General features: G+C 41.5%; 1 long non-coding RNA gene and 1 pseudogene across 2 annotated transcripts; both read right to left on the bottom strand.

Annotated features, from left to right (window-relative positions):
* Positions 1-3,762: 3,762 nt before the first annotated feature.
* LOC148004040 (uncharacterized) lies at positions 3,763-19,054 on the bottom strand. 2 transcript variants are annotated; one of them, XR_015628186.1, is made up of 4 exons: positions 18,809-19,030; positions 16,506-16,643; positions 8,686-8,779; positions 3,763-5,179 (listed from the first exon to the last, which is right to left on the bottom strand). It is a non-coding gene; the product is annotated as an uncharacterized LOC148004040 (long non-coding RNA). The 2 variants fall into 2 exon arrangements; XR_015628187.1 differs by lacking the exons at positions 3,763-5,179; positions 8,686-8,779 and adding an exon at positions 12,571-14,585 and having other exon boundaries at positions 18,809-19,054.
* Positions 19,055-19,546: 492 nt separating this feature from the next.
* On the bottom strand, positions 19,547-20,728 carry Hnrnpa1-ps3 (heterogeneous nuclear ribonucleoprotein A1, pseudogene 3; annotated as a pseudogene).
* Positions 20,729-21,375: the final 647 nt, after the last annotated feature.

The following is a 21,375-nucleotide window of genomic DNA, read 5'->3' as shown; positions in this document are numbered from 1 at the left end:
GAATGGATGCCACCAGGCAGAGAATTACAATTTTAACTGATATTAAACATCTCAAATAATTTGGATAAACCTCAGCATTGAAGTATAAACATATAATAAAAAATAAAGACATGCATAGGTATCCTGTGCATGTCATATAAGAAATAAGCAAATCCCATGTCAGTACAGTACAGCATCAATGACTGAATGTTAATAATATGTTGATACATAGAAGGAAAAGATAACATATTGAGTGCCATTGTTGAAATTCCCAAAATAATTTTAATAGCCAATTCAATTTGGGTTCCTACAACAATCATAATTGCATTATCTAAAAATCCAAACCCTATGAAAGGTATCTCATTATGGAAGAATACATATCTCATCTGTCCTGGACTGGGTGGTAGAGCTTTCAATTCTTCTTGTGCAATGGCAATGGACTCGAAGTGGTGCAGTTCTTCGAGAAAGCACCTCGTCTCAGTGGAGTGCAGGCTGTAGATGAAGTTGCCTGTGTGCTCTGTGCTGTGTTCAGCGCCTCCATGGGCTTCTTCTTGGGATGAGTGCCAGGAGCCAAGGAGTAGGAATGTACAGACTGTTTTAACAATTCTATGGTAAATATAATCCCTGTGTTGGCACCTGATTGAAACATTTTATGGCCCCAAGTATATCCACGTGTCCAATCCTGGTTTCAAATCGTGGAGGTAAATTTAATATTTAGGGGGGATGTACCATCCCCTTGTTTTAGAATTATAACTTTCATAACAGTAATCTGGGACATGTATATTAGCAGGGCAGGTGATATTATAAGTCAAACAACAGTGTATTTGATGACAAAATTCTTAAGAACAGAGGAAAGGGGCCGGGCAAGAAAGCTAGGGGTTGGCCTGCTGAGAGCTGGTGGAACAAACAGATCAGGAGACAAGTAGCATTCAGTCACACAGCTAAATGAGGAAGCTTCCTTGGGACAAAAAGGCCATTTCAAACATAAGTACAAGCCTTGTGCCTATAAAACAGAAAGGCAAGCAGAGGGGTAGGTAATCGGCTGTCTCTCTGGACTTAGACTTTCCCTTAATGAGTACCTCCATTCAGTGTCAGGTTAGTGGCTCTGCCTTTCAAGAGACTCAGCCTATGAATGACCCTAGGGTTCCAGTAAGAATTACAAAAGGATGGAGAGATGGTTAGGACCTGGGTGCTAGATGCCAACAGACTGACAAAAGTATTGTATGGCTTGTTCACTTTGGGGGGGAGGGTCGTCCAGGCTGTCAGACATGCCTGGTGACCTTGTGTCAAAAGACCAGGAGAAGATAGCTTCTGAGTATTGAAGGAGGCTCACCCAGGGTGGTGTGATCTGAGTGAAGCCTTGGGTATCAGAGTGCAAGCTATAGTTAAAGATAACTGGTTATAAGGACTCTTTCTGCTGACATTCCTGAGGCAGGGGTCACAATTGAGTTGGGCTTCCTGCCTCTTACAACCAATGAAGAGGTTGCTAACACTGGAATACTGACCTTTAATAGAACTTCAGCCCTCCCCTGTACCTCTGAATTCCAGGACTTCAATATTTGCCCTTCATCAAGCTGTCTCACTGGGTTGGAGGGCCATGGAAAAGAAAACATTGATCCTGACCTTGGCCACAGCCTCCAGTTGGAGTAAGCTGAAGAGCTGGTGCCAAGAATTTCTCCTGTAATCATCCTAGAATAAAGCCTGTTCTGTCTGGCAAATCAAAGTTCCTCGCAGTGTGCTGCAGAGTTTCTGAAACTATTTTAGGGGCTCCTGCCCCTCAACCTAGGGCATTTTGACCACAGGGGCAGGAACTAATTACTTCACGGATAGGATCAGAGGCACTCTCTACGTCAATGATGACTAACAGGGAATGTACTTAATGTTGGAGACTGACTCTTCTCTTGGAATAGGTCTAGCAGATAAGGAATGCTCCCTCAAAAAACTTCTCTTAATGAATGATCTCCTTCTGTAAGCAAGTGTTGAAAGTCTGGCTCCTGAAGATAGCGGTTGGAATTTCTTTCAGGGCTCATAATAAACTTTAAAACAACCACTAACTCTCTACTATCCTTTTGTTGTCAAAGCGCTAGCCCCAGCCAGCAGCCCCTTTGCCTTGAGACTCCTCTTTTGCCAGCTTGGCCTGAGCTGTGCCACTGCCCATGAGCAGCCTGCAACTTGCTTGCTAGTAGGCCTGCTCACCTGCCACCCTTAGCCCCACACTTCCCTACTCTGTGCTGTCCCTTCCTTAGAAGCTGTGAATGTCTAAGCAAAAGGGACATCCTTTCATCAGGATTCAAGGGAAAGCTTTCAGATTCTTGTAAATGCCTGCTTCAGACATGATCACTTGCTAACCTGGAGTCCATACCCATGTGTCATGAACTGTTAAATGTAGCTAGACTGGACAAGGGAAGCAAAGGGAGAGGCATTTCTCCTTGGGGAGGAGGCTCAAGAGAGAAAGACAAAACTCCCAGGTTGAAAATAATTGCTCTCAAGCAAATCATTCCCAAGTTAAGCACCAAGAGGACCAAGTAAAACTCATTGGCAAACAACACAAACAGTTCCATGATTTCAAACACAGTCTTAAGTCCATGATTTTAAACACAGTCGTCAGTGCATGATTTCAAACACAGTTGTCAGTCCAAGTCCAAAAGTGAAACAAAAGCCAAAAGATTCTCGACTATATCACAGAAATCATACTAGACAAACAAGATGAAGACAATGCATCCTATATGCAATTTCCACAGATGCCTGATGCATTCAGTTCATGGCCCAAATATCAGCTTAACCTTAGCTGCTTCTGGAATGAGGTGGACTGTCTGATCCCACCTCCCAAAGGGATTCTAGAGTTTTCTCTAGATTCCTTTCTCCTCCTAGAGCATCCTTTAGGGCCTGTGGCCTGTGACAACTAACATGTCCTCCTGTCACAGCCGTAAGCCCGTCACAGGACCCACAGCATCCACTGAGGGGACACTAACCCCTCTACAGTAGAGGACTCAAGCACCCCTCTGAAGGGCCTCAAACACTCCAGACAGCAGACACAGACAACATAAGACAACATGAAACAATGAGGAGACAACATGACACAGAGACAAAACAGAAATTAACACAGAACACAGACCACAGATTTGCTCGAGCTTACCTCCGATCTCTTGGCCAATTGTGGTCTGGGGGAGCCCAGTTCCAAGCTGATGCAACAAAATGTTGTAAGAACCCATTGTGGCCTTACACCAGGAGCACCACCCACAGAGCACAGATTGACAAAGTGACTGCTGCAGTAGCATGAGTGTATAAGGTTTTCAATCCACATATGTGGGGTTGCTCACCAATGCAGGGAGAGGCAACCTTGAACCCAAAAAGCATGCAACTTTTATTCATTACAAAGGGCAGACTTCAGCAACAGGATTAGCTGGCCCATAAAACAGTAACTAACTCTGCACTATCTTTTGTGTCAATTGTTCCCTCCTGGGGTAACTATGGACAAATATTTCCTACAAAGTATAATAATTTCTTTAAATCTTTTTCTTAACCATATTCTTCGTGTCCTGAGTGACTCCCTGAGTCCTGTCACAAAAGGTGACTGTAGAATGCTTGTCTCATCTCTCACCACTAAGATCTGTGTCGTCCGGGGAGAAACACACTAAGCTTTTTTTTTTTTTTTTGGTTCTTTTTTTCGGAGCTCGGGACCGAACCCAGGGCCTTGCGCTTCCTAGGTAAGCGCTCTACCACTGAGTTAAATCCCCAGCCCACAGACTAAGCTTCTTTTTTTTTATTCTTTTTTTTTTTATTAACTTGAGTATTTCTTATTTACATTTCGAATGTTATTCCCTTTCCCGGTTTCCGGATGTTATTCCCTTTCCCGGTTTCCGGGCAAACATCCCCCTAATCCCTCCACCTCCCCTTCTTTATGGGTGTTCCCCTCCCCATCCTCCCCCCATTGCCGCCATCCCCCCAACAATCTAGTTCACTGGGGGTTCAGTCTTAGCAGGACCCAGGGCTTCCCCTTCCACTGGTGCTCTTACTAGGATATTCATTGTTACCTATGAGGTCAGAGTCCAGGGTTAGTCCATGTATAGTCTTTAGGTAGGGCTTAGTCCCTGGAAGCTCTAGTTGCTTGGCATTGTTGTACATATGGGGTCTCGAGCCGCTTCAAGCTCTTCCAGTTCTTTCTCTGATTCCTTCAACGGGGGTCCTATTCTGAGTTCAGTGGTTTGCTGCTGGCATTCACCTCTGTGTTTGCTGTATTCTGGCGGTGTCTCTCAGGAGCGATCTACATCCGGCTCCTGTCGGTCTGCACTTCTTTGCTTCATCCATCTTGTCTAATTGGGTGGCTGTATATGTATGGGCCACATGTGGGGCAGGCTCTGAATGGGTGTTCCTTCAGTCTCTGTTTTAATCTTTGCCTCTCTCTTCCCTGCCAAGGGTATTCTTGTTCCCCTTTTAAAGAAGGAGTGAAGCATTCACATTTTGATCATCCGTCTTGAGTTTCATTTGTTCTAGGCATCTAGGGTAATTCAAGCATTTGGGCTAATAGCCACTTATCAATGAGTGCATACCATGTATGTCTTTCTGTGATTGGGTTAGCTCACTCAGGATGATATTTTCCAGTTCCAACCATTTGCCTATGAATTTCATAAAGTCGTTGTTTTTGATAGCTGAGTAATATTCCATTGTGTCGATGTACCACATTTTCTGTATCCATTCCTCTGTTGAAGGGCATCTGGGTTCTTTCCAGCTTCTGGCTATTATAAATAAGGCTGTAATGAACATAGTGGAGCACGTGTCTTTTTTATATGTTGGGGCATCTTTTGGGTATATGCCCAAGAGAGGTATAGCTGGATCCTCAGGCAGTAAATGTTTAGATTTTTAAATAAACTCCCAACTATCATGATTCACCCTCAGATCATGTCAGTTTTCTTCTTTCACTGACTCCAAACCTCCTCTGTTGGCCGTGAGCCACACTGTAGCTGGACTCAGGCAAATAAGTTACTTAACCTCTTTATGGTGTTCTCTTGTGGATATCAGTCATTGCCAGCAGCATCAGTTAATGACTACTGAGGACTTCTGGACTTCTAATAACAGATCCTGAATACTTGGAGACTGACATTGTGACTTCTAACACTTTCTCTGAACACCTAGGGTCTAACTCCTCATGGTGACAGATGTTTCATCACAAATGGCCAACCCCAGGGAAAGATGAATGATGCTATAAAATATAATACAGAAGAAAGTGATGAGCTACTCATGTCTAGTAAATCACCATCCCACATAAAGGACAATCAACATAAGAACAGTAACTTTCCCTTATGTTAATGAAGGATCACATTTACTCTCATGGGATGACTCATTCATATTCTCTCTCTCTCTCTCTCTCTCTCTCTCTCTCTCTCTCTCTCTCTCTCTTCTCTCTAATTCTCTCTTCCCTTTCTCCTTCCTCACCCTGTCACTGTCCCTCTCACTTTCTCTCTGCCTCTCCTTCTCTTTCTCTGGTCCCTTTCTCTCCTCTCTATCTCACACTGCTCTTCCACATATAGATGTTTTATTAAATCTTATGAAAATTCTTGTCAAATTAATTGTCTTTTCTTTATGCCAGAACAACATATCGTTCCAAGTACAATAACTATACCTCTGAATTGGACTTTTCTATTTCTAAAGAATATCTCACTGATTTTGCCAACCATGGGAATCTCAAATGCAGATATTCTCCACCCAAGGATCAATGTCTAAGAAGCTATCGAGGACACTGTAGTTTCCACCTGCTCTTTCTACTCACTTATTATAGGTATGTGGTATTATTCTTTGATTCCTGGTCTCTAAAAAAGGTTCATTAACTTTTCACTTCTGAAATGTGTCATGAAATTAACTAGCCTACACTTTGATTTTCAAAAAAAATCATGACTTATAGCAGAATTTTGAAATTCATTTCTGAATTCCTCAGGTCTGTGGGGATATCTCAGCAGATTGAGAATTGTGTTTATACTCTGGGTATGTTGCCTTGTGCTAAAGTTGAGCCAGAGACATTATAGTACACAATTGTTAGAACAAAATTTGAGGCCCACTGCATCTTCCTACATGAGGTAATTTATGAATAAATCACTTTGCCTCCAAGAGTTGTGAACAATGCCAAACACTTTAAATATTTATGATTATTCTGCTGTATATAATATATTTAAAGATATGACATCCATTACATCTTCAAATGCCAAATAACATAAATAATGAAAACTATAAAATCTTTGACCTTCTGAAAAATAACTCAGCATAAAGAAAATAGGGCACTGTACTGTTTATTTAACGTTCATTAGGAACTATACTGTGCAAAAGATATTGAGATGACAGCTTTCAAATGCTGACAAAAAATAGCATTATACAAACACACAAGCACACACAAATACAAACACACACCACAACCATCACCAACACCACCACACCCCTTCAGGGACTAAATTTGATAGCTCACAAATGTAGTTAAGTAAAGTTACATATTTTACTAAAGAATCAGAAAATAAGATTATAAATTCAGTGTTTTTGAGTACTATAAAAATGTTAAAGGAATTCAAAATATAGGATACATGTAATGTAACAACCGATGTTAATTGAACCTAAAATATAAATGTAGAGAACAAGATATGATGATAATGAGAATGAATGCAGAGAACATTCTTTGCCTCATTTTAATTGGCCGAGCTGATAAATACCTTTAAAATAAGAAAAAGTAGTGAGGACATAAGAAGGGATTTGTTGCACAAGAAGTAAAACACATGTTAGTTGCAGAAATAATAGAGGGGATGAGTCAAAATGTTTGCTTCAAAAGCATTTATTCCCTATGAATCATGTAATACTTAAAGGAAATTTGTAGTAGTTTAAAATGTTATACAGGAAACCCCAAATATACTTAAATATAATTTGTTAAACGGGTATATTTAGTTGACACAGTAGTGGAAATGAAATAGAGCGAAGAATCGGTTATACCTGATAAAAAAATAAGACACTAAAAGCGCCTATATTATTGGGCAGAAAATGTCAAAGTTTTAGAAAGGTGGTGGATTTTATTTTTTTATAAATATTATTAACTTATTCTTTAACCGTGTACCATCTCTTTTGATCTTACCTACCCCAGTTCCCCACACACTTCACCTGGGAACTTTGAACAAGTCATTATCTAAGTTCAATGTACCTTGTCTGATTTCAGGATCAGCTTGTCCATGTCATGTTCAGAAGACAGCATCTTCTAGCACTCATTTCAATTCATTCATTCAATCTCTCTTTCTCTAGTTTACCAGAAACTTGCAAGGGATTTATAGATACCTCACTTAGGGATGAGCATTGAACATTCATTCTGAGCACTTGGACAAGTTATGAGTCGTGCATGTTCTGATGTCCATTGCACATAGAAGTTTTTATGTGCAAAGTGAAGAACACGAATGTATATGTACAAACATATATATTTAAAAAACAGTTTGATAGCATATCCTTAAAAAACCAAACTGCAGTTGGATACTCCCAAACCTTTGGCTCTAACAGCTTCTCAGCCATTTTTTTTTTACCAAGTTTACATTTCCAGCCATGAATTCTTTTCTCTTGTGGTACAAGCTTTAAAGCTACTATAAAGGGAATTGGTTGCTCCAAGAACTTTTGTGCAATGATTGCACCAGTACACACATTTTGCCTGCCAAATAGTCATTATAGCATTCAATATAACTTGCTGTGTAAAACTACCGATAACTTTCCTTTCACAGAAGGCTGCACATCAGGTACAAAGACAATGAAAAGTACCCAGCAGGAAGGAAATTTTCTAGGTCAATTCCAACATAATTTCTCCATTTGCTACAGCCAGAATCAAATTTGTCTTCAGATACAGTGTCATACTCTTTTGTTCAGGGAGACAACTAAGAGCAGTGGAGATGTTCTTTTTGTGTTAGGGCCCTCTGGAGCTTCCTTTAGTCATAGGGAAATATCTCACATTTGGCATTTTCAGTTATCATCCTATGTCTTATGGGAGAAACATTGTCTATGTATGTATGGTACATGACATTAAAGTATTCTTTCTTATAAATTATACTTTTAAAATATTTGATTTGATTTTAATGTCCATGACCATGTATGTAGTTAAGTGCATGAAGATTCAAGTGCCCTCTGAGTATAGAGGCATCAGATTCCTTGATGCTGGAGTTACAGGCAATTTTGAGTCACACACATGGGTACTGGAAACAAAACTTTCATATGCTACAAGAGCACTGCATTACTTTAATCACTCCACCTTCTAAATAGCCACTACTACATTTTTAAATTAGTGTGCAAAGTAGTTAGGTCTGAAAATGATAGATATTTATTTATCTTTTTGTTTTCGTTATCCAAACCCTACACTTCCTTATACCTCACCATTCCTTACTGTGCTTACACTTCTATCCCCTACTTTCATAGCACATGTATTCTATTAATATTCTCACCCAATAAGGCTTCTGACCTTCCCATTCTGATAGACTGTTTCTAGCTTTCAAAAATTGACAGATGCTCAAAATTAAACTGTTGAGTCTAAATGTTAGAAAAAGATGAAAAGTGGCAACTTGTAATCAAATAATATTGATATATAAATCAAAATGTAGCATATTCCATTTAAAAGCAGAAACTAACAAATCGTGTTAAAACTAATACTGTGTATATAGGTTAAAATTAATTATATACATGAATAAAAGAGGAGAATAGGCTTACCATGACATTGACATTTAAAGTGCAGAGTTCTACATTAGCACAAGGACATTAAAGCTGTCCTTGAAAGTGAAAGTGAATTCATGGAGTCCCATCCCTAGAAAAAGAATTGTAAATATGTAATAACTACTCGGAGGAGGAGAATTAGCATCATCCAGAGATGAATTCACATACAGTTGTACAATGTAGAGTGGTCATCTCTCAAATCCTATATATACAAACACCAAAACCCCTCAGCGGGTTCTACATCTTATTTAAGATTTATTTTCCTTTATCTTAGTAAGTTGTCATATATATATATATATATATATATATATATATATATATATATATATATCTCACATACATATATGTATATATACATGTATACATTCATATATATGTATATAATATTCATATATGTGTTTATATATGAATTTAATTTCCAGTTCATCTAGTAATATTTTCTTTACATTTAGTTATTAATTTATATATTTACATATATGCATATCCTCTTGTTACTCTTTTTAATAGGCAGATTTAGATGCCTTCTGAACCCAAAAGAGGTACTTAACTATAAATACACTTGATCTGTAGTTATCAGTGGTTGTGATTTCTCTGAAGTGGATGTTGTGAACTAAATTATGTCCTTTATGAGAATGTTACATGACCTTAACAACTAAGCAAATTTCTACCTCGTAATATATTAAAGTTTCCAGCGACTTCTAAGAATTCCTGAGGAAGGCCTTTTCAAATGTGTGCTCATTAATCTACTTACCTTCTTTAAACTGAAAAACAGTTTTCTCAATAATTTTTAGTAGAAATTAATAAAATGATTTGAAATGCCCATGGCAAAACAAAAGAGTTAAATCCTTCAAAATCATTTTAAAATGGACAAAATTAGAAGACACATTCCTCATATCCATATTCGATAGCTACTGTTGTCCTTGTTCAGTACATGTTTAAACAGTCAAGTTGATAAGACATCATGGGTGTAGGTTCTGACATTGACAGCTCACACAATTTCATAGCAAACTCCAGGATCCTCTGGCTCTTATCCTCTTTCAATTACACCTACAAATCCTTAGGCCCAGTGGTTCTTTTGTAGGTATATCTGTTGTGACTGGACTCTATAACCCCTTTTGGTCTGTTGTCGTTTTAAGAAATTGCCTCTGACTTGAACAAAAGAAAATTTTCTCATGTATCCAAAGTCTAGGAAGTATCGCATAAAGTTGGTGCAGATTCAGTGGCCTTGTAGGCCATTTTCTGATTCCTAATTGACCCTCTTCTGTGTATTCACACAGAGGAGAAGAAACCAGGTGTCCCTTTGTATTTTTCCTTAATAGAAACATGAGTTGTATCTGTAATAGTTCTATGCTCATGACCTAATCTCTCAAAAACCTCACATCCAAATTTTACTACCTCCAATCCAACACCAGTGATTTACACATCTGGTTCATAAGCCTCATAAGTGAAGCTGAAAGTGAACAGTAGTCCATAAGTCACATAAACAGTTTCAACACTAAGTCATTTTCCATCACAATGTTTTATCCAACCAACAAAATGAAACAAGGAAAGATATTACAATCAGTATCTGTTGCTTTTGGAAAGAAATTATTGAACACCTAAAAGATTATTGACTAAAGGAAAATATTAACAACATAAACAATGAACTTAAATGAGATAGAGATTGGGAATAGTAGGACCCAGGTTATACAAAGAATAAATCTGGAAAAATTGGAGAGGTTGTTTTTTGGAAATGGTAAAGTCAATGTACTGCTAAGGGAGATGTAAGAAAGTATAAAATAGGGTTGAGGATTTAGCTCAGTGTTAGAGCATTTGCCTAGCAAGCTCAAGGCTCTGGGTTCGGTCCTCAGCTGTGGAAAAAGAAAGAATGTATAAAATAAATCTCTTCCACTGTTTTGGGAGGTAATCCCACTAAGTAGAACAATCTATTTTCAAAATCACAGAAATCCATCAGCTTCTTTTTCTCATGAGCTGGGATTTAAGCTGTGAATCACCGTGCCTTGTTATCAATTATGTTGTTCCTGTCACACCACAATAGTACCAACAGCACGTGAAATGCATGGAATAAGACTGAAAGAATATGCTAGAGGTGTAATTTGATGGAAATACCATTGGGAAATGCACCATAGAAGTAGTCATCAAGTACAGGTGTCAGTTCTTCCATAGTCAATGTTGGAGAACCATCATCTGACTACAGTATCTTCTTGCATTTGTGAAAAAAATGGTCACTATGAATCCCAGAGTAAGAAGTGTATGTAATCTGTCAATCATGGGGGCATAGAAGGGAGGAAGGAAATCAGTATCTACAAAAGGGTAGGAGCACAGAGGTTGGTGTAGAACACAAAGTATTTCTCTATGCCCAGCTGAGCTGTCCAACTATCCACACCAGATGCAGAGTACAAGATGTTGTTAAAACTAGGGCAGTGCTGGAATAGAGACTGAATTGTTGTAAGGGTACAGGAGGAAGATGAAGTGCTAAGGACTGTCCTTGGAATAGGTAAAGATAAGCTAGGCTAGTAAAAGTTGTTTCAGAACAATTTGTCCTTTCAAATTTTCCTTTAATTTGTCTTATTTCCCAAGATCAATGTTTCATTAAGGCACATGTGAGAACATTCTTGGAACACATACTGGATCCAGCCACCTGGTGAAGAAGTATGACAAGGGTCAAAATGTGTGTGTGTGTCAATTCAGTGACTCAGAAAATGAGGAGTCATTCTCCAGTGAGATTGGTCATAGTCAGAAAGAATACTAAGATCACATCTGTAGACATCATCCCTCATACCATAATCTGCTTACAGCCAGGACACCAATCCCAAATTTCCCAAGTAGAGTTTTAGGGAACAAATTTAGTCTACCTGATTATGTCTTCCTAGCAATCCTCTGCAAACCCTTCAGGGACTTACTAAATGTATAATTTCTCCTCTGAGCTTTGCCATCTAAGAGTCAGTGATTGCCGTAGATACACAGAGAGAATTTTCCTACTTTAACAGGAAAGCACATTCTCCAAGTTTCCACTCCTATTCCCCAGGGATAGAGAAGTGCACAGCACTTGAGGGAAAGTATAATCCATCATCTCGAGACTTCCTGCCTCACATTCCATAAGAAGCTGCCCTCAAGGTACAAGGAACACATTTCTTCATTTTTAGTATCACAGAAACTATCCAGTTGGAGCTGAATGTAGTGCACTGGAAGCATATCAAAGATAAAAATGGAAAATCAAATTTAAGAGGTTCCTTTGAGGGCAGGCTCAAGCATCAGACAAGAACTGGGACAGTGGCTCTGATAAATAAATAAAAAAGAATGTTGCTGAAGGTCTTACCCCTCTGAGGTGCGCCAAGACATTGGAATCATAAAATCAAGAATTGAGGAGAGCTGAAATGATTCCCAATCCCAAATCCTACATATAGAGTAGGTAGTGGGAGGAACCACAAAGTTCTCATGCAGAGGCTTGGGCCCTCCATGTCTGTACATCTGTCCCCAAAATTTCAGTTTCTTTATACCACCAACCCATCATCATGATACACTGATGTGTCAATGCCCACACCTGCACGGCACTGAGAACTGGGAGTAAGCCTGCGGGATATAAAAGACACATATGCAGGCTATTTGTGTTATGAAGTCTGTGAATTCTGTAGTTTGTTCACTGAATACATACCCCAAATTGACCTAAACCTAGGAAGCACAGTGGGAAAACCCAGCTCTAGACCAGTAACAAAAGACTGAATACATGCCCCAAATTTACTGGGGAGAAATCCAGGAAGACAAGCCTAAATCTCAGGATAAAGACTGAGAAAAAAAGACATGAATGAACTGACCATCTCCAAGGTGGTTGCTGTCCCGCGCTACGTCTCGCCAGCAGGAACGACGCGGCACACACAGAATCCTACTGCAGAAAAGCTTTAATGCGTCTTGAGAGGGAGAGCATAAGCTTACAATACGGAGACGCCGAGTGAGGAATAACCGTCCCTTATATAGGAAACTATCCTTGCCTAGGACGTGTCACTCTCTGACTGGTCGCTGCCAATTATGCCAGATGACGTACCAAAGCGTACGTGTCCCTTTGAGTAGGGAAGTTACCAGGCGCCTGCGTATTGCCCTTTTTACTAGGTGCGTTCTGCCGGATGCCGGTGCCATCTTGTAATGGAGTTTGTGAGGACAGCTCCTCACATATGTGAGGACAGCTCCTCACATCTGTGAGGACAGCTCCTCGGACAGCTCCTCACATCTCCCTCTTTTCTGTTTTTTTAAGCAAACAGGACACCCAGATATAGGAGGGCGAAGACAGAGGTCATATTCTCGTACAAAGTTGGCGAACCTGTACAAGAGAGGTACCCTTAGGCTGTTGTTGGGACCCAGGGCATTCCCGACCCATCGCACTGCCATTTTTCGAGGGAGGGAAAACTGGGGCAGAAACCCTCATGTAATATGACATGCCTTCCAGGGAGTGTATTTGGTAGAACTTCCTTGTGCGATGCTAAGCTCGTCACCCCTCATGGGGTGCTCAAGCCGGACACTCTAATCCTGTGCAATGAACCGAGGTTCTAGGAGTGCAAGAGCTGTCCAGCCGGCGACCTGTTGCTTGAGCATGGTCAACCAGATATCGGCTGATGCTCCTTGTTCAAGGGCTACAAGCGCCTGGGCGATCACTACTTTGTCCTTTCTTGTTTGAGATCTCAATTTGCAAAGCAACCAGAGGAGTAACACTAATCCACAGCAGAGGATCACTCCAAAAGTCCCACTCCCACCCATTCCTTGAAATAAGAGACTGCTGAGGTGATCCAGGACGACAATCCCTCCGTCAAAGACAGGTCCAGTCGGGTAGAATTTACTTGAATGATGGTCGCTCTCAGCTCTCGAAGTGTCTGTTCAAACTCCGAGGTCCAATTCTGTAACAGATGCTGTGAAAGACTCTTAGACAGATTAGCAGCTCGGGTAAATTTGTCATATTATATGGAGGTGACACAAAGGCCTGGGAGTTTTTGCTCACAGCCAAGCTGGGCCAGTTGCCATAGAATGTCTAATTGCTCTCGGACCAGATCTATATGTTGGTTGACAAGCATAAGGCCTCTCTATATCTGAGTATTGGCCGAGGCCTGTCTGTCCCGAGCCACAGAGATGGTGGCCGATAAATCATTGATAGTTTGGGTTGTCTGTATTGAATTTGACAAGGCCAATGCCGAGGCAGTAACTGAGGCAGCGACTGCTGTCGTAGCAATAATGCCAGCAATAATTGCAGAAGTACCAAAATCTCTTTTTCCTCTAAATAAGGTCATGGTCCCCGGGGCATCAAAAGGGATCGGGATAAAGCGAGGCATGCGGGTAACTACTGCGATATTTTATATGAGTAGCTGTCCAGACAGAGGCAGCAGGTTTGATGTTCCCCATCCAGGAAAATGACAACCGTCCCTTTTCGCCCTTTCCTCCAAGTAGCATCGCCATGGGCGTAAGATCAGTGCAGCTACCATTAACGCAATGTAAGGCCACCACCATAGAGAACTGTGGTGTTAGCCACAATGTCCTCCTCACCAGTTCCCCATGTGGCCTCCCTTAACCAAGCAGAAGATTGATTACATAACTAATGCAAGGGAGATCAAAAGATGTTTTGTTGAATATGCCAAAACAAAGGCTGCCCTTAAGGGGAATAGTCCTATTTTCTTTTAGTCGTTCAACCTGTGGATCCTTAGGTAAATAGGCCAACCCTAAATCCCTGTTAGTGGTACATCACCGGCATCGGGAGTGGAAAGGTTGACATTATTCCCCATCGTAGCTCGCCCTGCACCGTTGCTGGCATCCATGTAAGAAGAGTGAGAAGGTGCAGGAGTCCCAGTCCCTTCTTGATCACTTGCTGTGATGCTCCGAGTAAGTCGTCCTGGGATCCATATGGGATTTTCATTGTCCTGTGGAAAAACACAGACAGCTCCCCTGGATCTTATTAAAACAGGATCCGGGCTTTTCCATTCATTTGTTAATACATCCTTCCATTTGACTAATTCTTTTGTCCTCTTGGGCTCTGAGCAATGTCGCTCAGCCGCTGTTTGTCCAGCTTCATCAAGATTTAAAAAATTTAAGGTAAAAAGGGCCAGAGCAGTGGCCACTCGGGGTGTTGGGGGGAGTTCTATCATAATTCCCCTTCTTTGTTTTATTAAATATGATTTGAGCGTCCGATGAGCACGCTCTATGATTCCCTGTCCTTGAGGGTTGTAGGGCAGGCCCGTCAGGTGGGTAACCTGCATCTGAGCACAAAACTGACGGAATTTTTGAGATGTGTAGGCGAGGCCACTGTCAGTTTTTACACATTTTGGCTTTCCCCAAGCACTCCATGCTTCAAGGCAGTGCTGAATGACATGTGTTGTTTTTTCTCCTGTAAGTGGGGTGGCATGTAGAATGCCAGAACATGTGTCTATAGATACATGCACATACTGTAATCTTCCAAAAGTAGAAGTATGAGTAACATCCATTTGCCAGATTTGCAATGGCTGTATTCCTCTCGGGTTGACCCCGATGTGAGGAACTGGGAGGAACTGGCAGCACTGTTGGCATTGGGTGACTATATCACGTGCCTCTTTTCTAGCTATAGAGAAGCGGCGGCGTAAAGTTTCTGAGGTGACATGGAAATTGCCATGAAAGGCTTTAGTGGCCTCTAAAGGAGAGGCCAGGGCCACAGCTATCATTTTTGTGGCTTTATCAGCCAAATCATTCTCTGAACTCATTGGGACAGGGAGTCCAGAATGGGCCCGTATATGAGTAATGTATACAGGGAATCTTCTATTTAATAGGATAATTTGGATTTTTCGGAAAATATCTGCCACCTTACTAGTGGTTTTAATTAAACCGGCGGTTTCAAGAATACTAACAGCACTAGCTCGGCCTCCTCCTCTGAGTCTAAGGTTTTATTTTCAGAGCTTTCAGAACTGTCGAGGTTCAGCGCTTCTAGCTCTTTCACAGGGTATAGGCTGGCTCCCCCTCCTGGTTTATGTGTAGAGGAGGAAGTGCTGGAAAATTTCAACGCTCCCTTGTCTGCGGACTTACTGGGAGGGCCTTTTTTCTTTCTTAGGACAACCTTTTTCTTGCGCGCGCCCAACCTCTCACTACGTTCGGTTTCTGACATACTTTCCCGGACTACCTCGAGAGTGGCCTGTCTTTCTACTACTGCTGCCTTACACATTTCTTCCTTTAAACAATTCTTAACCAGCTTCCATATAGCTTTGGTCCCTAGGCACAGATCCTCTTCCGCCAATTTTCTGTCAAGGTCTTTTCCAAGTTTGTTGCATGAGGCAATTGTAAACGAGCCTGAACAGGCAAACCAAGGCGCCACCCTCTCCACCTCTTTCACAAAGTTTTTAAGTGTTCTTCCTCCAAGTTTGATGTCCCTCTGCTTTAACACTGTTTCCAAGGCCATGACCACAGACTGTGAGGATCCCATGATGGCCAGGAATGCCGGTGGCTTATCTACGTCCGTCTGACAAGGCGTGAGGTGAAAGGGTAGAGACGGACACGCTGCTCTCTTATGTACGGGAGTCTTACACGCACCTCCCCGGACGGTGCCGCTTATCTACGTTGGCCGTATCGCGTCCTTGTTCCTCAACAGTCAAAATCGAAGGTAAAAGGGAGCTGCGCGAAGCTCACTTATATACAAGAGACTGAGACGCGCCTTCAGCTGCTGTGATCGTCCTTTTAACAGCGAAAACGGTGAAAACAGAACATAAAGAGTAGGGTGGCTCCCAGGACAAATACTATAGCCTCAACAAATCCTTCCCAAGGCGGTGACAACCCCAGACCAAAGTCCAAGAGAGGGCTGCCTCTCCGAACGTATCTACCTGCAGTTCTGAATCCTCCTTGTCGCCAAGGGATCTCCGAAGCTGCTGACGATGGCGAGGTCTTTCCCGGGTTTTTGGCACCAGATGTCCCGCGCTACGTCTCACCAGCAGGAACGACGTGGCACACACAGGATCCTACTGCAGAAAAGCTTTAATGCGTCTTGAGAGGGAGAGCATAAGCTTACAATGCAGAGACGCCGAGTGAGGAATAACCGTCCCTTATATAGGAAACTATCCTCGCCTAGGACGTGTCACTCTCTGACTGGTCGCTGCCAATTATGCCAGATGACGTACCAAAGTGTACGTGTCCCTTTGAGTAGGGAAGTTACCAGGCGCCTGCGTATTGCCCTTTTTACTAGGTGCGTTCTGCCAGATGCCGGTGCCATCTTGTAATGGAGTTTGTGAGGACAGCTCCTCACATATGTGAGGACAGCTCCTCGGACAGCTCCTCACATCTCTGTGAGGACAGCTCCTCGGACAGCTCCTCACATAGAACTAAATTAAAACATGATGTTGCTGACGTAACATCAAACTCTGAACAGCACTTACTCTTTCTCTAATGAAGGTAACTAGCTTATTTAACACACATGGACCTATATCAAGAAGCAGAAGCAAAATTAAGAAGGGTCCTATAAGGGAAGATATCAGAGTAGTCATCCAAGGAGATCTACTAAATCAGCTCTTGAACCATCCCTGATGCACTTCTGTCTCTCTGTCTTTTGTCTAACCTTGTCTTAAGTTTACTCATGGAGTTTTTAATTACTTCTGAATGGTCTACATAGAAGCAACATTTTTCTTTTAGTGTAGCACACAGACCTCCTTCTTTAAGGAATATCAGGTATAATCTTCTTTTATTCTGAAGGACTATTTCTGAGAGGGGGTTTAGGGATTCTTGGAGGTCAGCTAAAAAGTCTTTTTTACTCTTTTTATATCTAAGTCAATGGCAGTCCTGAATTCTCCATAAGCCTTGTGATGCAGGGCAACAGCAGATGTCCTTGTAGCTGCCCTTGCAGCACCTAGATTCAGCCTAAAGATAGCCCTAAGTAATTCTCAACTCTCTTTTGTGTCTTGCTAAATCTTTAGCATCAGGATTCCAATCTGGACACTATCTGAACCTACACACAAAGGTCATGACTGCCTTTTAGAGCTTCTAAACTTATACAGGTTGTGATCCCTGAGGCACAGTCCCAAGAAGTGTAAGGAGTACTAACATATGTAACGTGACATCATTTGCAATAGAGATCAAGCCTATCCCCACACCTATCCTGATGGAACCCAGAGCAAACATGAAATTCTTGTTTCTAAAGCACACTCCTCAAGTGAGCATTATAGATTTCGTGTAACAGGTACCAACAAGAATCTCAAGTGGGATGGTGAGAAAACAAGAAGAGGGTCCAGAAAATAGAGGTCCACCAAAGAGGGCAAAAGCATTCAGTCACACAGAAAGACAATCAAAAGATTAACAAACAAAAAAACCAAAAGTGCACATAAAAACAAAAACAAAGTGGCTGCTGCAAGATTGCCACAAAACCTGAACTGATTCAGATGGGAGCTTCCATGAGCTCACCAAAGACAGATTAAGGGGAGCAGATTCCACAGCACTCCTCCTTCCTAACCAGAATCTTCCCATTGTCAAAGTCACAAGTAACACAAAACAAAGATCTAAGACACGCAGACAAAGACCACTATGGAAATACAAACAGCGGGAAAGACGGGTCTTTTCTCCAATCCATGAGAATGATCGAATCCTCACTGGCACCAAGATGGGAATCTCCCAGGCATCCCTGGGGTCCCTTCTCACCTCCTGGGACATCACCCAGGGCAGCGCAATCGGTGAGCCCTGGCACATCTACCGCTCACATTCGCATCTCTCCTGAGAAATGAGCCTCCCTCTCAGCCCGAGATGGGAGCAATTGCTAAACCAGAACTCCAGAACTCACAAGCAAATACAGACCCAGAGTAGCAAATACAGACCCAGAGTTTAGCCAGCAAAAAACACAAAGACAGAAAGACACAGATGCTATTTCCTGAATCGGAACGGCTTTGGATCCTTTTTCTTACAATAAGTCATTTCAACACTTTCCAACCTTGTCCCAACTATAGGAGCTAATTTCTGGTCCTTCAATAATAAATCAAAGACAAGTTTCTGACACAAAGACAAAAAAATTTAATGAGATCCTTTTTTCTTAACTCTTATTTCTCTCTCCTTGAATGAGCGCTTGATCTCTTCTATAAAACAAGCTTCTGTAGATAATTGCTTCCCCATGACAATCGGACGACAATTATTTGGCTGGCATTTTTACCTCCCTCTCCAGTGACACATGAGCAATGCGGCCTGAAGAGTCCTCAACTTCTCTCTTGTGGATCCTTTGTCTCTGTCGTCCGGTAGTTGGCTGTGCTTCAGGTCCCTGTTTGGCCGCCACGAGACCCGTCCAGCAGGTCCATTTATTCAGGGTCCCAAAGAGGTGCTAACTGAGGGTCAAGGGGGGAGAAAAGAAGGAGACCAAGCAAGGTTCTGTTGTCAACATCTCGTTTATTGAGAGGAATGTACAGATTTAAAGCTCGGAAGCAGAAATTGAAGCAGGAACTGAAGCTTAGGCGGGGGAGTACTGGGAAGTACCCAAGAACATAAGGTAAATCATTAAACTGAAAGATATTCTCCATAGACATTGAGGCAACAGTCTACCAGGGACAAGTTCTTTGAAAAGGTCAATCCCTTCTCAAGAATCTGATCAGGGCAGGGATTTAGCTTTGTTTAGTTCGGAAGTCCGGTCCCCGAAAAAACCTAATACTTCCTTATATCTCCCGATGCATTCACGTGCTTACACATTTATCCCCTACTTTATCTTTTTTTTTTTTAAAAAGACACATTTATTTAGTGTCAAGATCAGACTTTTACATTTAGCTATTAACAGCATGGGTGAAAAAGGTCTACAGTAAAACCCTTCATTGGAATTCTTTACACTTTCCACAGAACAGAAACTTAAAATAACCTGTTATACAATTAGTCACAGATACAGTCCTGGAGTTTTTGCCCACACACATGAGTATTGTCTAAAACATGTCTTCTTTGTAGCAGCTAGGCCCTGCCACCACTGTGCTTGGCTGAGTTCACAAATCTGTTGTAACCTGGAGCTTCCCTGTCACTTCTCTGGCTCTCCTCTCCTGCTAAGCTTTGCTTCCTGGTTATAATTTGAACCTCCTGCCACTGCCATAGCTACTGCTGCTGCTGGAACCTCCATAGCCACCTTGGTTTCATGGTTTAGCAAAGTACTGGCCTCCACGACCATAAGGGCCAGAGCTCCCGCCTCCAAAGTTTCCTCCTTTCATTGGTCCAAAATTTGATGACTGGTTGTTGTAATTGCCAAAATCATTGTACTTCCACCACCTCCAAAATTGCTTCCATCATTGTCAATTCCATTATAGCCATCCCCACTGCCACCATATCCACCACCACCACGGCTGCCACCAAAGCCACCACGACCACTGAAGTTCCCCCCTCGACCAAAATTGTCATTGCCACCGAAACCACCTCCACGACCACCACCAAAGTTTCCGGAACCACTTCGACCTCTCTGGCTGGATGAAGCACTAGCCATCTCTTATTTCGACGGAGCCTTTCTTACTTCACAGTTGTGGCCATTCACAGTATGGTATTTCTGAATAACAATCTTATCCACAGAGTCACGGTCATCAAAGGTGACAAACGCAAATCCCCTCTTTTTTCCACTGCCTCTGTCAGTCACAATTTCAATCACTTCAGTTTTCCCATACTGCCCAAAATAATCTCGTAGGTGATGTTCTTCAGTGTCTTCTTTAATACCACCAACAAAGATCTTCTTCACAGTTAGGTAGGCATCTGGTCTCTGAGAATCTTCTCTGGACACGGCTCTCTTAGGTTCCACAACTCTTCCATTCACCTTGTGTGGTCTTGCATTCATGGCAGCATCCACTTCCTCCACAGTGGCATATGTGACAAACCCAAAGCCTCTGGATCTTTTGGTGTTTGGATCTCTCATTACCACACAGTCGGTGAGTGTTCCCCATTGCTCAAAATGGCTCCTCAGACTCTCGTCGGTTGTTTCGAAGCTCAGCCCTCCAATGAAGAGTTTCCGCACCTGTTCTGGTTCCATGGGAGACTCTGACTTAGACATGACGGTAGGATGATGAGAGCATTCAGCGATGCTTCCTCGCCAGCGTCAAAGAGCAGAAAGGAATAAGATAACAAATGTGTCCCTTATCCCCTACTTTAATAGCACATGTATTCTACTAGTACTCTCACCTTGTAAGGCTGAGGACCTGCACATTCTCATAGACTCTTTCCAGATTTCTAAATTTGATAGATGCTCAAAATTAAACTTTGAGTCTAAAAAGTTAGAATAAGATGAAAAGTGGAAAATTTTAATATAATAATATTGATATATAAATTAACAAAGAGGATACTTCAATTGAAAGCAGAATCTATCAAATTGTATTAAAACTAAGACTGTACATAAAATTTAAAATTAATTATATATATGAATATAAATGACAATGGCTATACCATACCATTGATGTTAAAAAAGATGAGTTCTACATTAGCATAAGAACATTAAAACTGTCTCAGAAAATGAAAGTTAATTCATGGACTCCCAACCGTAAACAAAGACGTATAAACAAATAATAACTACTTAAAGAAGGAGAATTAGCATTTACACAGATCAATTTCCATACAATTGTATAACACAGAGAGATCATCACTAAAATACACAAACAACAAACATAGCCTCAGCAGGTTGTGCGTCCTACTTTAAGATTTATTTTCCTTTGCTCTACCTTAATAAGTTGTTTTATATATATGGATATATGTATATTATATGGATTTAATGTC

This window comes from Rattus norvegicus, chromosome 8 (genome assembly GCF_021556685.1).
Source record: "Rattus norvegicus strain SHRSP/BbbUtx chromosome 8, alternate assembly SHRSP_T2T, whole genome shotgun sequence".
Classification (NCBI taxonomy): Eukaryota; Metazoa; Chordata; class Mammalia; order Rodentia; family Muridae; genus Rattus; species Rattus norvegicus.
Note: the sequence above shows the minus strand (reverse complement) of the source record. Positions and strands in the feature narration are given on the sequence as shown.